Below are 13,898 nucleotides of genomic sequence, written 5' to 3'. Positions count from 1 at the left end.
TTTTGTTGTCTTTGCTGAGTTCTAATTTAATTAATTGCGTATGTGTGTCCTGACTTATTAGTTTTACTTGTTTCTCAGTCCAACCTATGTTTCCAATCAGATATCATTAAAAGAAAGCAGAAACCAGCAAAGTGTGTGACACACCCAAGGGCACAGCCATGATGCTTAGTAAGGCAATGTGGCCAGTCACTTGTGAAGAGTGTGACACTCTGCACTTTTTGTATCAGCCCCAAAGTTAGCCATGGTAAAGCATAATCGAAGAATAAATCTGAAGAAGAGTTTGCTCATGCACTGGATTCTATTGGAAACAGTGACAGGGAAGAAGTCCTTGGCTCGCAAAGTAACCAGCGAATTGTCCTAAACACATGACAGGTCTGATTCTGAGCCTGTTATATTCAATGGAAGAGGTAACTTTTTGAATTTAGAAACATGGACTGTAATATCAGACAGGAAAGCTTGATAGATGCATGCAGTTTATGGATCGACAGATTGTTGCCTTACTCTGCCTTATAGAAGTAAGATTGAATTTTAAAAAAACTATCTTGGATGTGGACATTGCTGGTTGGGCCAGCATTCATTGCCTGTCCCTAATTACCCTTGAGAATGTGGAGGTGCGCTGCAGTCCACATATTGTAGGTTGACCCACAATATTCTTAGGGAGGGAATTCCAGGATTCTGACCCAACGACAGTCAACTAAAAATGGTATATTGCCAAGTCAGGATTGGGAGTGGCTTGATGGGGAACTTGCAGGTGATAGTGTTCCCATGTATCACAAATGTTCTTACGAGAATTAATCTGTCGTCCTTACCTAGTCTGGCTGACATGTGACTCCAGACCCACAGCAATGTGGCTGACTCTTAATTGCCCTCTGGGCAGTTAGCGATGGGCAATAAATGCTGGCCTAGTGAGCAACACACTCATCCTATAAATGAATAAAAATTAAGTCTCCTGCCCCTGTCCTTCGAGATGGAAGTGCTCATGGAATGTGCTGTCTGAGGATTTTTGTTAAATCTTTCAGTGCGTCTTATAGATAGGACACACTATTGCTACTGAGGTTCTTATAGAGCTAATGGATGTGGTGCCAATCAAGCAGGCTGCTTTGTCCTGGATGCTGTCAAGCTTTCTGAGTGTTATTGGAGTTGCACCCATCCAGACACATGGGGAGTATTCCATCCCATTCTTGACTTGTGCCTTGTGTAACTCTAACCAGTGGAAAATTTGACCCCGGTACCCATTGGTTTTGGTTTTGCTAGGAATCCTTAATGCTTTACTCAGTCAAATGCAGCCTTGACGTCAAGGGCAGTCTTTGGGGGTGGGGTGGGGTGCGGTCAGAGGGTGTGTTACTTGCCGTAATATTCCCAGCCTCTGACATGCTCTTGTTATCACTGTCTTTGTGTGGTGAATCCAGTTGAGTTTCTGGTCAATGGTAAACCCAGGATGTTGATAGTGGGGGATTCAGTGGTGGTAACACCATTGAATGTCACGGGCTGGTGATTAGATTGTCTCTTATTGGAGATGGTCATTGCCTGGCATTTGTGTGGCACAAATGTTACTTGCTACTTGTCACCCAAGCCTGGATATTGTTGTATTTGAACATGGATTGCTTCAGTATCTGAGAAGTTGCAAATGGTGCTGAGTATTGTGCATTCACTGGCAAATGTCCCCACTTCTAACCTTATGATGGAAGGAAGGTCATTGCTGAAGTAGGTGGAGAAGATTGGGCCTAAGACACTACCCTGAGGAAATGTCCTGGAGCTGAGTTGACTGGCCTCCGACAACCACAACCATCCTCCTATGTGCCAGGTGTAAATCCAACCAGTGGAAAGTTTGACCCCAGTACCCATTGATTCTGGTTTTGCTCGGACTCCTTGATGCTTTACTCAGTCAAATGCAGCCTTGACGTCAAGGACAGTCAATGTCACTCTCACCTCACCTCTAGTATTCAGCTGTTTTGACCATATTTGAAACAAGGCTGTAATGAGATCAGGAGCTGAGTGGCCCTTGTAGAATTCAAACTAGGCTTCATTGAGCAAGTTATTGCTGAGCAGGTGCTGCTTGATAGCACTGTTCATGACATCTTTCATCATTTTATGAATGATCAAGGGTAGACTGAGAGGCGGCATTTGGGCAGATTGTTTTTGTGCTTCTCTTTGTTTATAGGACATACCTAGGTGATTTTCCACATTGTTGGTTAGATGCCAGTGTTGTAACTGCACTGGAAGAGTTTTGCAAGTGGAGCAGCAAGTTCTGGAGTGCAAGTCTTCAGTGCTGTTACCAGAATGTTGTCAGAACCCACAGCCTTGTCAGTATGCAGTCCCTCCTCCAACTGTTTCATAATTTCACGTGGAATAAATCAAATTTCCTCAAGATTGTTATCAGTAATATTGGGAGCCACTGGTTGAGGCCAAGATGGATCATCCGCTCAGCACTTCTGACTGAAGATTGATGTGAATGCTTCAGGCCTATCTTTTGCACTGATGAGTTTGCTCTTCCATCATTGAAGATGGGGATATTTGTGGATCAGCCTCCTCCAGTAAGTTGTTCAATTGTCCACCACCCCTCACGACTGGATGTGTTCGAACTGCAGAGCTTGGATCTAATCCGTTGTTTGTGGGAGCACTTGGCTCTGACTGTCACTTGTTGCTTATGCTGTTTGGCATACAGGTATTCCTGCTTGGAAGCTTCATTAGATTCACAGCTCATTTTCAGGTATGCCTGGTGCTGCTCCTGGCATGCCCCCAGACTCTCCATTGAACCAGGGTTGATCCCCTGGCTTGAAGGTAATGGTTGGGTGGGGGACATGCCTGACCATGACGATACAGATAATGCTGGAGTGTAATTCTGCTGCTGCTGATGGCCCACAGCGCCTCATGGATGCGCAGTCTTCAGCTGCTAAATCTGTTCAAATTCTGTAGGACAGTGATAGTGCCACACAGCACAATGGAGGTTATTCTCAGTGTGAAGGCAGGCCATCATCTCCACAGGGGCTGTGCGGTCATCACTCTTACTGATATTGTCATCGACAGGTGCATCTTCAGCTGGCAGGTTGGTAAGGAAGAGGTCAAGTATTTTTCCCGCTTGTTGGTTCCCTCAACATCTGCCGCAGACCTAGTCTAGCAGCTATGTCCTTTCAGACCCAACCAGCTCAATCAGTAGTGCTGCTGCTGAGCCACTCCTGGTTGTGGACATTAAAATCCCCCACCCAGAATACATTTTGCGCTTTTGCTACCCAATGCTTCCTCCAAGTGTTGTTCAAAAAGGAGTACTGATTTGTCATCCAGGAAGGTTGGCATGTGATAATCAGCAGGAAATTGTATCAACCTGAAATCATGAGACTTCATGGGGTCCAGAACCAACGTTGAAGACTCCCTGGATAGTACCTTCTTCACTATTGTGCTATCTCCTCTGCTGGTTCACCTTGCCGAGGGACAGGATGTGTGGATGGTAGTATGTGCAGCATGATCTGGCTGGTATGATTCCACGAATATGACTGCTGCTTGACTCGTCTTTGAGTCAGCTCTGCCAATTTTGACCATAGCTCCCAGATGTTAACAAAGAAGAGTTTGCTATTTCTAACATGGTGTTTTCCACTACCTCGGTTGATGCCAGGTGGTCCGTCTAGTTTCATTTCTTTGTTGAGACTTCGTAACAATTGATACAACTGAGGCTTGCTGGAACATTTCCGAAGGCAGTTGAGAGATATCCACTCCATTGCTGTGGGTCTGAAGTCACGCATGAGCCAGACCAGGTGAGGATGTCAGATTTCCTTCCCTGTTAGATATTAGTGAGCCAGATGGGGTTTTTCTGACAATTGGCAATGGTGTCATGGTCCTCAATCAGTTCTTAATTCAAGATATTTTTATTGAATTCAAATTCCACCATCTGCTGTGGTGAGATTCAAACCAGAATCTTAGCTGAGTATCTGGATTAATAGTCTACTGTCCCCAAGCTAGCCTGAAGGAAAAGAGGAATCTTATGTTTTACTTGTTGAGAGGTGACAAACATAGGAATGGAGTAGGAATCCTAGTAAATGTAAGATACAAGAGATCAAGGATGTTGACCAAGGGCAACGTGCTGGCCAAACTGGGAAAGATTCATCATATTTAAGACTATGGGAAAGCCATTTTTGTGGTTATCATACAAGTTCATGCCAGAACACAGTTTCAGCAACCAGAGTCAAAAATGTAGTTGAGAGGAACTTAGAATTAAGAATTACTAAATTGATTTGATAACTCTACCAAAGAGGGCACCCTTTTGTATTTTGTATTAAGTTGTTGAAAATACACAGTGCAAGGTCAAAAATGTAAAACTAAAACGAAATGCAGTGAGAATTGTTTTTAATAAGCCTCTCATCTGTTGGTGAACCAGTCTGGCTTTTCGAGATTTTAGTACAGTCCAAACACTTTATCGCTTTGTCATGAAAGCTGTGCGTTAGATGATCTGACTGAGATAGTTATTATTTCTTTCCATATAGTTGTTTGGCAGTTCAAATATGAGTATTGCTAAATAAGGCACATATTCTCATCTTATCCCATCAGGACAATTCACAAGAATAACAATTCAAGGGGAAAACCGACATTTATACTGCATGACAAGAAAGTGCTGGTTGTTACGCACGTGGATTCTGTTTGGTTAGGACATTACCATGGAGAACGCACCCAATAAGCTGATTGACAGTTAACTCATAGGTTTACTTTAAACCAAGCAGGTTGATTGGCCTGATTGGTCAGAGCATTGCCCTAAGAGTTGTAACAGCAAATAGCAGGCACCTATTTTGTTGAGTTGAAATCAGTGCAACAAGTGTCTATGTTCTTTCTATCTGCAAAGAACAGGGCCATGTATATGAATATATGAAGTTTTTAGTGGATGCACATGTGCCACACTGCAAACCTAGATGCAAATCCTAAATTGATTCTCAGTGTAATTTCTCGTACACTCAGGATTTTGTACCAAATACTGTCCAATTGCAAAATTATATCTAATATTGGACATTGTATTGCAAGTTGTGAGTTGTCAACCAATCAGCACTCTCCTCTCATGCAGTGTAAATGTTGGGTTTCCCCTTGAATTGATATTCATACAACTTGTCCTGATAGGGGATGAACATTTTTGAAAAAATTCACTTCTTTTCAGAAATACTCAAAATTTTACATAAATGTGAGATACCTTGTAATCGTCCAAAGCTGCAGTAAAATTATTAAATGGACTAAGATTCATACACATTTCTAATTTCTTGTGGCTTTGAGATTGTGTGGACATATTTTGAGAGTAAAAGTACATCTGCGAAATTGTTGTTCAATTAGGTTTGGGCAAAATGGTTCTTTGCCAGATTAGAGAAAATTTTAATGAATTGGCTAATGAAAATTTATCTTCAGTGCCTAGAGGAATGCATTTTTATTTCATAGTTTGATTCTTGTAGTAATTTATGTTATTTTATATAGGTTATTAGCTTGCAATTAGGTTTGTGCAGTCCAACACTGAACTAAGTAAACTTTCAAGGTCCTGCAAGTCTTTTAGTAGTGGGTTTCATCTCATTGTCTAAAATGTAATAAATATCCAATTACTATTATCAAATAGTTACCCAATAGTGGGATTCCAAATTCACATTGCAAAGTACGCTAATTTTGAAATTCTGGTATTCAGTCTCATGACTCCTTTTAGAATGATTTCCAACGATTTCTCTTTCAGCAGATTTTTTTGCGAGCATTTAGTTTTATTGAATGTGTTTGCACGCTGTTTGTATTTTACAATCAAATTGCATTTCAATTTATTTTTTGTGGAGTAATGGTTTCCATAACTATGCAAATCCATTGGTGCAATTTTTGCCAAGTGGAGGAAATGCATACATTTAATTAGTTTCCTGTGTAACTGCTTCAAATATAGTCTACATGAGTATACAATCGATACCCAGTTCTGTCAGATTCGTGAGGAGCTGTACATAGTATTGAGAATAAGAGTTCCCTGTGACTGTTAAAAGATTACAACACATCCAAGGCTGCTGATGACTTACATACTTGCCAGAATGCAAAGATTGTGCTGCAGTTATAAAGCATTGGCAGCTGACTTTTGTTTAATGTAATATGAGAGAGTGAATAATTCTGCATTTCACAGTTGACTGGGCCATCAGTTCTGCTATTGAGTTCCTACATGTGAGTTGTGTTGTTTAGTTCAAGTCGGATGATATGAGGAAGGGATGGGACAAAATGCTGCAACACGATGCCTTTCCTACTTTGTGTGCTCACATGAACAGGATATGTCGGCACGTTTTTTCAGAATTGTTATAGTGGTTGTCTTGCATATGTAAAATAAATTATAATGTGTCGGAAATAGCTCTTTCTGTGATTAAGTGAGCGTAAAATGTGTGTTTCTGGTCAAGTGTTTTTGGTCTTGTGCTACTTTAAAAATTCTTCTTACCACTTATTATGAAGCTCCATGTCAGCACATGACTATATGGAGGAATTGATTTGGACATGTGGAAAATAGGAACTCTGAACAGTAAAACAAGGAGCCAAATATAATATTTTGGAAATGCGTTCAAAAATGATCACTTTTGAGTTTCAAATGATGTTTCAAAACCTTGCAGTTTTTATTTATAGTGACTGTATCTGAACCCTTTGAGTGCTTTCCAGTTGCCTGCAAGTTGAGATTCATTGAGATAACTACCCTGCCATGAGATTTACTGATGGTTATTTTATTTTTAAAGGTCAGCATTGTAAAGAGTTTCTAAAATTTTCGTTTGGCAATTACCTAGGTCTAAAGGGCTAAGTAGGATTCACTGCAGCAAGCAATTGCAAACACAAATAAATTTATATAATGAAGTTCTGTGGATGCCACTGTGAACTCCTGTTGAAGAAATGCTTACTGAAAGTGGAAGATGTAGCTGAAATCCAATTGAGCCACAGATTTTATTTCTGCCTATCCCACTGGTGTTCACTTTGGAGGAACCTCTGTAGACCACTTTCAGCATTTTGCTGCAATTATTTTCCTATGCCTTAGGCCCTTAGGCAATCTAGTACCTTTTTACATATGCACATTATGATCTTTTGACCAAGACCAAATAGTCATATATTAGGCAACAGTGCTCACAGCCAGATTTAACAAGTTCCACTGAGTATTTTTTTGTACTGATTGAAGTTTGATGTGGGATAGTATTTTGTTTAAGCGCCTCACATTAAAGCCACTATGGACTCTAATGATGGCCTTTTTTTTTAAACCACGATTTTCTGGAAGACAGCAGAGAGAGTGTGTCTCCGTGTGTGTGATTGATCTTTACTCACCAACTAACAAGGCCACTGTTTCTATTAGTGCTGTACAAGAAGAGAGAGCAGCAATTTAATGAAGTGTCTAGTGGGTAGATCTCAGATATATTGTGTTGCCTTTAATTTGCTCAGTGCTCTATCTGATAGAGGCTCCTTGCTGCAGTTAGGCAGGTATTTTTCCCTCTAAATTGTCAGAAGGTCAGGTATAGTTATGTGAAGCAGGCACTGTCCTGGCTTATCCCTGTCTACTGATGACAGCAGCTGTAGTGCGTTCATTGAAGCAGAAACGCAAGGACCAGAGGTTCTACTCCTAGTCCCCTTCAGCTGCTGCAAGAGCAAATGAGCTGCCAAGAAGGGCTAATAGAGTCATAATTGGCGATTAGGTTTGGAAGGGTGCAGTAACATCTTAATACAAACTGGCAGATATTAAATCTGCTGGCAGAAGCAGTAAAGTTGTAGGGCAGCGCCAAAGGACTACATTTTGCTGCTAATAATTCTGTGAAATGAAGCAATCCATTTTTACTGCAGGATTGTACAAATGCAGTAAAGTTCAAATGATTATTATTTTAAGGTGACATTACTGTAGTATCTGCACAGTACTTATCACAAAGTGGCTGTAAGGGGACACCTGTAAGGCTCTGAATTAATTCCGACCTTCAGAGCCCTTGAGATGAGTTGGGATTTTTTAAAAATGCGCAAGCATTAGAACGTTAATGGTAATGTTCTGCAGTGGAGCTTGGTAAGGTCTTTCACTTCTACTTGGAACAGCTTTTAACCCTCTGTATGTTCCACATTTGTGCATTTTTATTTCTGATATTTTCCTGGTCAACCTGTTCAGGAATGTTATTATGTATCTCTTGAGCAAAAGGGACTTGAATTCAGGCCTCCCGGTCTCGAGGAAGGGTTGCAAGACCCATGAACTTTTATTTCCACTAAATCTAATTGAATACTAGCAGTTGAAACCACTAACAGTGTAGCAAAGTGGTTTAATGTAAAGCCTGAACTAATGGCAGCACGACCTATTAGAGGAAGTTATTGATGCTATACCTAGGCCTCAGCCTGTCACATTATGTTTGATGTTTGGCAGTAGTTAGCTTGATCCATTCTGTTCATGAAGTAACAGTAGACTGTCCATTTTTATAGGCTGGCTATTGTTACTTAGTTGGCCAGCATTGATTTTATGCATTGCTGATCATTTGGCAGATAACCATCAAGTATACATCAGAAAATGAAGCCCATTGTGCCTGTGCCAACTCGTGGAAAAACCATTCAGTTTCATCCCATCTTCAGCCCTGCATTTTCCTTTTCCTTTTCCTCTTTAACTATTTGTCCAATTCCCATTTTGAAATTTACTTATGCACATTGAGTCTGCTCCCACCACCTTTTCAGGCTGGGTTTCCCGTATAGTAATATTAAGGGGCCTCTCACTGGTGCAACTACTCATTACCAACATCTGTTGGCTTTTCCCACTATCTCAGCAGATACAGTAATGCATGCCTGTTGGAGCTGGAATAAAGATCCCTTCTAACATTTGAGTGTGTTTTATTTATGCGTTGAAAGTTTCTTTTTGCTCAAGATGAAGTTCTGTGATGCAATTTCCAGCATATTTTTAAAAGTTGATTTCTTTTTTCTTTTGAATATTTAGCAGTTCAAGTTGATTAGAGAAACAGAATCTAAACCATAAACAGCTGTGATTTTTTTTGGAAATGTTTCTTCAGGCAGTAATTACTCACACACAGCATCTGAAGTGCGTCACCTGAGTACACATACCGTAGCTTTGCAACTAGGCCTTCAGGGTTTGGCACACTTACTGTGAAACTAATTCGCAGGAACAGCTCCCACTCAGTTTTGTGATGGAGGCATGGTTGAATCAGCTCACATATTTGACTGTCTAATAAATGGCCAGCACTATATCAAGATGCTATGAAGAGAATGCACTCATTGAAGATTGGGCAGTAATTTCTTGAAATTTCAATTTTATAAAAGACAAGGTTGGTGAAATTTTGATGTTATGTTATTAGAACATATATTAAATGCCGTGTTGTATCATTTTTATACATTGTTTGTGACCTTGAGGTCCATAACCAGCCTTTTCCACTTGGACCTCTGCCTCAGCTATTGTGCCCAGTATTAGGTTTGGGGGAGCGAAATTAATTGTCAGGTTCCTTATCCTTAGCATTGGACATGTAAGTGTATAATCTATTGACACTTGCACTCACAAAACCAGATCAGTCAATGTCTGATTAATTCACCACCATCTTTGGATGCATCTTGTCCCTCTGAATGAATGGACCAATCAAGGATAGAGGCGGCATCAGTGTTTAAAGTTGGGTGGCAATAATCTTGAGCGATCTTAGCCTTAAGGAGAAAGTGAGGTCTGCAGATGCTGGAGATCAAAGTTGAAACTTTATTGCTGGAACAGCACAGCAGGTCAGGCAGCATCCAGGGAACAGGTTCCCTGGATGCTGCCTGACCTGCTGTGCTGTTCCAGCAATAAAGTTTCGATCTTAGCCTTAACTCTAGCTCAGAAAGTACTGTCACTTGAGATCAATCAATGCCCTGGAAACCTTAAAACTGTTCATTACTAGTGCTCTTGCAAAGACTGATTGGATTGTATTCCTTGATAGTGAAGGAAACTCTTGATTGAATAAATGGCATTGGAATGTAGGGGATATCAATTTGCACTGCTGAAATTGACTAGAGCATGCCATCACTGACTGAGCTGGGCAAGTCTTAAAGGATTTAATTTCTGTGTGAGACCTACCTGGTATTGAGAGAACCTACAGAAGGAAGTAACCTACTCGATTTTGCCCTCAGCAACAGAGGAGCTGCAGACACTTCTGTCTTTATTGGAGTTGAAAGAACAGACAAGTACAATTAGTTTTCATTATAGTCTTAACAGTTGAGGATAGAAGTAACATTCCGGAAGCAGCACAATATCATGAAATGGAAGTGAGGGAGGAAAGTAGGAAAATTCCGATCATCTGAGAAGTGATCCTGAGCAAATTGTTGGAGCTACAGACTGACAAGTGCCCAGCCCTGATGGACCTCATCCGAGGGTCTTAAAAGAAGTGACCAGCTCGGTAGTTGATGCACTGGTTTTAATTTTGCAAAACTCTCTTGATTTGCGGATGGCCTCATTAGATTGCAGCATAGCATCATGACTCCTTTTGCTCACAAATGGAAGGAGAAAGAAAGCAGGAAAATACAGGCCAGTCAGCTCAACATCTGTCATGGCATTAATGTTACAAGCTGTTACTAAAGAAGTTATAGCAATGCCTTTAGTTAAGTCCAAGATAATCAGACAGTGTCCACATGGTTTTGTAGAAGGGAACTCATGTTTGACTAATGTTTGTGGGCGGCATGGTGGCACAGTGGTTAGTACTGCTGCCTCACAGCGCCAGAGACCCAGGTTCAATTCCTGCCTCAGGCAACTGTCTGTGTGGAGTTTGCACATTCTTCCCGTGTCTGTGTGGGTTTCCTCCGGGTCCTCCGGTTTCCTCCCACAGTCACAAAGATGTGCAGGTTAGGTGAATTGGCCATGCTAAAATTGCCTGTAGTGTTAGGTGAAGGGGTAAATGTAGGGAAATGGGTCTGGGCAGGTTGCTCTTCGGAGGGTCGGCACAGCCTTTACAGGTGACCTATGCTGTGGATGAAAGGAAACCAGTCGATGTACTGTAATTGGTTTTTCAAACGGGATTTGATCAGGTGCAACATCAAAGGTGTAGGGAATAGCATGTTGGTCTGGACAGAAGATTGCCTGGCTGCAAGGAAGCCCAGAATTGCCATAACAAGGTCTTTTTCAGATTGGCGATATGTGATGAGTGGTGCTGAGACCTCAAGTGTTTTTGATTGATACAAATGATTTGTATGAAGAGACAGAAGATACGGTTGCCAAATTTGCTAAAGATGCAAGGATAGGTTGGAAAATAAGTTGTGAAGAAGACATAAATAGGCTGCATATATAGCTTATGTGAGTGAGCAAACATGTGGCAAACAGCATCCAATATGGTCCCATGTGAGAATGTCCATTTTGTCACAAAGAGGAGAAAAGACAAATATTTTCTAAATGGTGAGAGAAGCAGAGCTCTGGTTTGTATAGGAATCTTAGTGTTGTAGTGCAAGAATCAGGGAAAAAAAACTTTGTAGATGCAGCAAGTAATTAGGAAAGGTAACAGCTTATTATAATTTAGCATAAGATGAGAGTGAGTTCAAATGTAAGGATATGCTTATGGAAGGCACGTGATATCAGCTCTGAAATATTGTGCATAATGTTGGCCACCGCACCTAAGGAAATATGGAAATCTGTTGGGAGCAGTTCAGAGACGATTTATCTGATTCATGGCAGGAGAGTGAGGATTGCCATTTAGAAGATGAGGAGGAGACTTAATTGAAACAGGTAAGATCCTGAGCAGTCTTGACAGGGAAGATGTGGAGAGGATGTTTTCTCTTAAGGAAGAATTTAGAACTGGTGGTCACTGATTGAAAGTCAGCAGTCGATCACCTCTTTTAAAGCACAGTGGAGACATTTTTTTCTCTCCAAGGGCCATGAAACTTTGGAACTCTCTCCCAAAAGGATGGTGGAAGCAGAGTGCTTGAACATCTTAAAGGCATAGGTCATCAGATTCTTGGTAAGTGAGGGAATGAAAGGTTATCAAGGTAAAGCGGGAACACAGGTATGAGGTTGCAGTCACAGTAGTCACAATTTTATTGAATTGCAGTACAGGCTAGAGGGGCTGAATGGATTACTACTTCTGATTTGTCTGTTCATACATATATATTTGTATTCTCATATCCATTTAGGCACTGCGGATTAATTTTATCACCAAGAATTTTCGGGCACAAATCTTTGGAATGTTTGTAATAATATTCTGAGTGTACAAAATAATTTTGCCAGTTAGTAGAACTGTTACTTTGTAGTGTAGAATGAATTTCAGTAAGCTACAAAGAATTTATCAACCTCTGCTTTAAAAAATATTCATTGACTCTGCATCCACTGCTCACTGGGAAAGAGAGTTCCAAAGAATCACGATCTCTGGAGAGGGAAAAAGATGTCTCCTTATCACTGCCTTAAATGGAAGACCCTTTATTTTTCATTTGTGACCCTTAGTTCTCGTCTCTCCCACAAGGAGAAGCACCATTTTAGCATTTACCTTGTCATATTATTCTCAGGATCTGGTATGAGCAGCTCTTACTCATCGCTAACTCTTCAAAAGGCCAATGATTACAGGCCTATGCTATCCAACCATGCCTCCTAGGTATCAGTCGAATCAACAATTTGACCTGGCGCTTGCCTTTGGTTGATACTGATGTCCTCTCATGTTGTGATCCTTTTCAGCTGTTATTTTAATTGTTTTCAATCTCGTTATAAACAAAAAAAAATCTCTGCCTATGGACAACTCAGCTGCCGGGTTCAACCTTATTTTTATTCTCATGGTTAATCAGGTAGGGAAGGGAAGTATAATCATTAAAACTTGGAAATTATGAAGAACAATAAGTTGACTGGCGTAATATCTTCCAGCTAATCCTCCAGCTTTTTGGTGGCTGTGATTGAGATCAGATGTCCTAGCTGTTTTGTTTGCTGCATGTTTTGCTGGGAAAAAGAATCAAGGAAGAAAACTACTTTACTTCAGGTTTAAAAGAAGAACAATAAGATAACTCAACACAAGGAAGATGCCAGGTTTTAAAAAAATTAAAGACTCAAATTTTGATGAAACATAAATTCCAGTTCAAAACATATTTCTGTCTGAGAATGTCTATGGGTATAAATGATTTATAGTTGCGGCATTGGACTTTACAAATTTTTGAAAGGTGTAAATTAAGAGATTAAAGGAAACAAACTGAGTTAAAGGCATTATATTTTTCCACTGATTGATCACAAAACTATCTAATTTGTCTGTAACCTTATGATCAATTTTGGTTTCTCTGTTAGAAAGTATATCAGAGCAAAACACTGAAGTTTCATTTTGTTGTTAGACTGAAGATCACTTAAAAAAAAGTAAAATCAAAGAAAAAATGCATTTGTGAAAAGAAGCTACGTTAAGATGGTATTAGACGGTTAGAAATCACAGCTCCCTTCTTTTTTAACCCTTCTCTCGGTCAATCACAACAAATACCTTTTTTTCCTTTCTAGCTTGTAGCTGTCACACTTCAATTGAAATCAGTTAACCAGATCAAAAATGAAGGATAGCAAATTCCAAGGTCTTCTCGAGTGAATCTTTATTATCTGAAAAATAACAATGAAATATGACAATAAGCACATAAAAACACAGGTAACGAGCAAACAAAGAAGAAAAACCTTTCATTTTAAATATGTGAAGTTTCATTCAAGGTTGAGTAAAACAAGTGAGACAAGTTCCTTGACACCTCACTGAAATTCCATTCTTCGATTAAAATAGTCATTCTGAGGGCAGCTGGTCTTTATATAGTTGATATTTTTGCCTGAACTTGTCAGGTGATCGGAGGAGCCATTTTGGGTCAATCCTGTCCTGTTCTTTTCTTAAAAAAAACATATCTTTAGATTAGATTCCCTACAGTGTGGAAACAGGCCCTTTGGCCCAACTAGTCCACACTGACCCTCCAAAGAGAACCCACCCACACCCATTCCCCTACCCTGTACTTACCACTGACTAATGCAC

General features: G+C 40.3%; 1 protein-coding gene and 1 long non-coding RNA gene across 10 annotated transcripts in view; one reads left to right on the top strand and one right to left on the bottom strand.

Annotated features, from left to right (window-relative positions):
- Window positions 1-13,898, top strand: part of wwox (WW domain containing oxidoreductase) — a 946,567-nt gene that overhangs the window by 381,985 nt on the left and 550,684 nt on the right. The gene's annotated exons all lie outside the window — the stretch shown is intronic.
- The window catches only part of LOC122558229, a 37,394-nt gene continuing 36,263 nt past the window's right edge, over window positions 12,768-13,898 (bottom strand). The window contains exons 3-4 of the long non-coding RNA XR_006314078.1: window positions 13,377-13,486; window positions 12,768-12,853 (exon numbers count right to left, since the gene is read on the bottom strand). This is a non-coding gene — a long non-coding RNA (uncharacterized LOC122558229). The remainder of the gene's footprint in view (window positions 12,854-13,376; window positions 13,487-13,898) is intronic.

This window comes from Chiloscyllium plagiosum, chromosome 17 (genome assembly GCF_004010195.1).
Source record: "Chiloscyllium plagiosum isolate BGI_BamShark_2017 chromosome 17, ASM401019v2, whole genome shotgun sequence".
NCBI lineage: Eukaryota > Metazoa > Chordata > Chondrichthyes > Orectolobiformes > Hemiscylliidae > Chiloscyllium > Chiloscyllium plagiosum.
The sequence above is the reverse complement of the archived record's forward strand: the minus strand, read 5'-3'. Positions and strand labels throughout refer to the sequence as shown.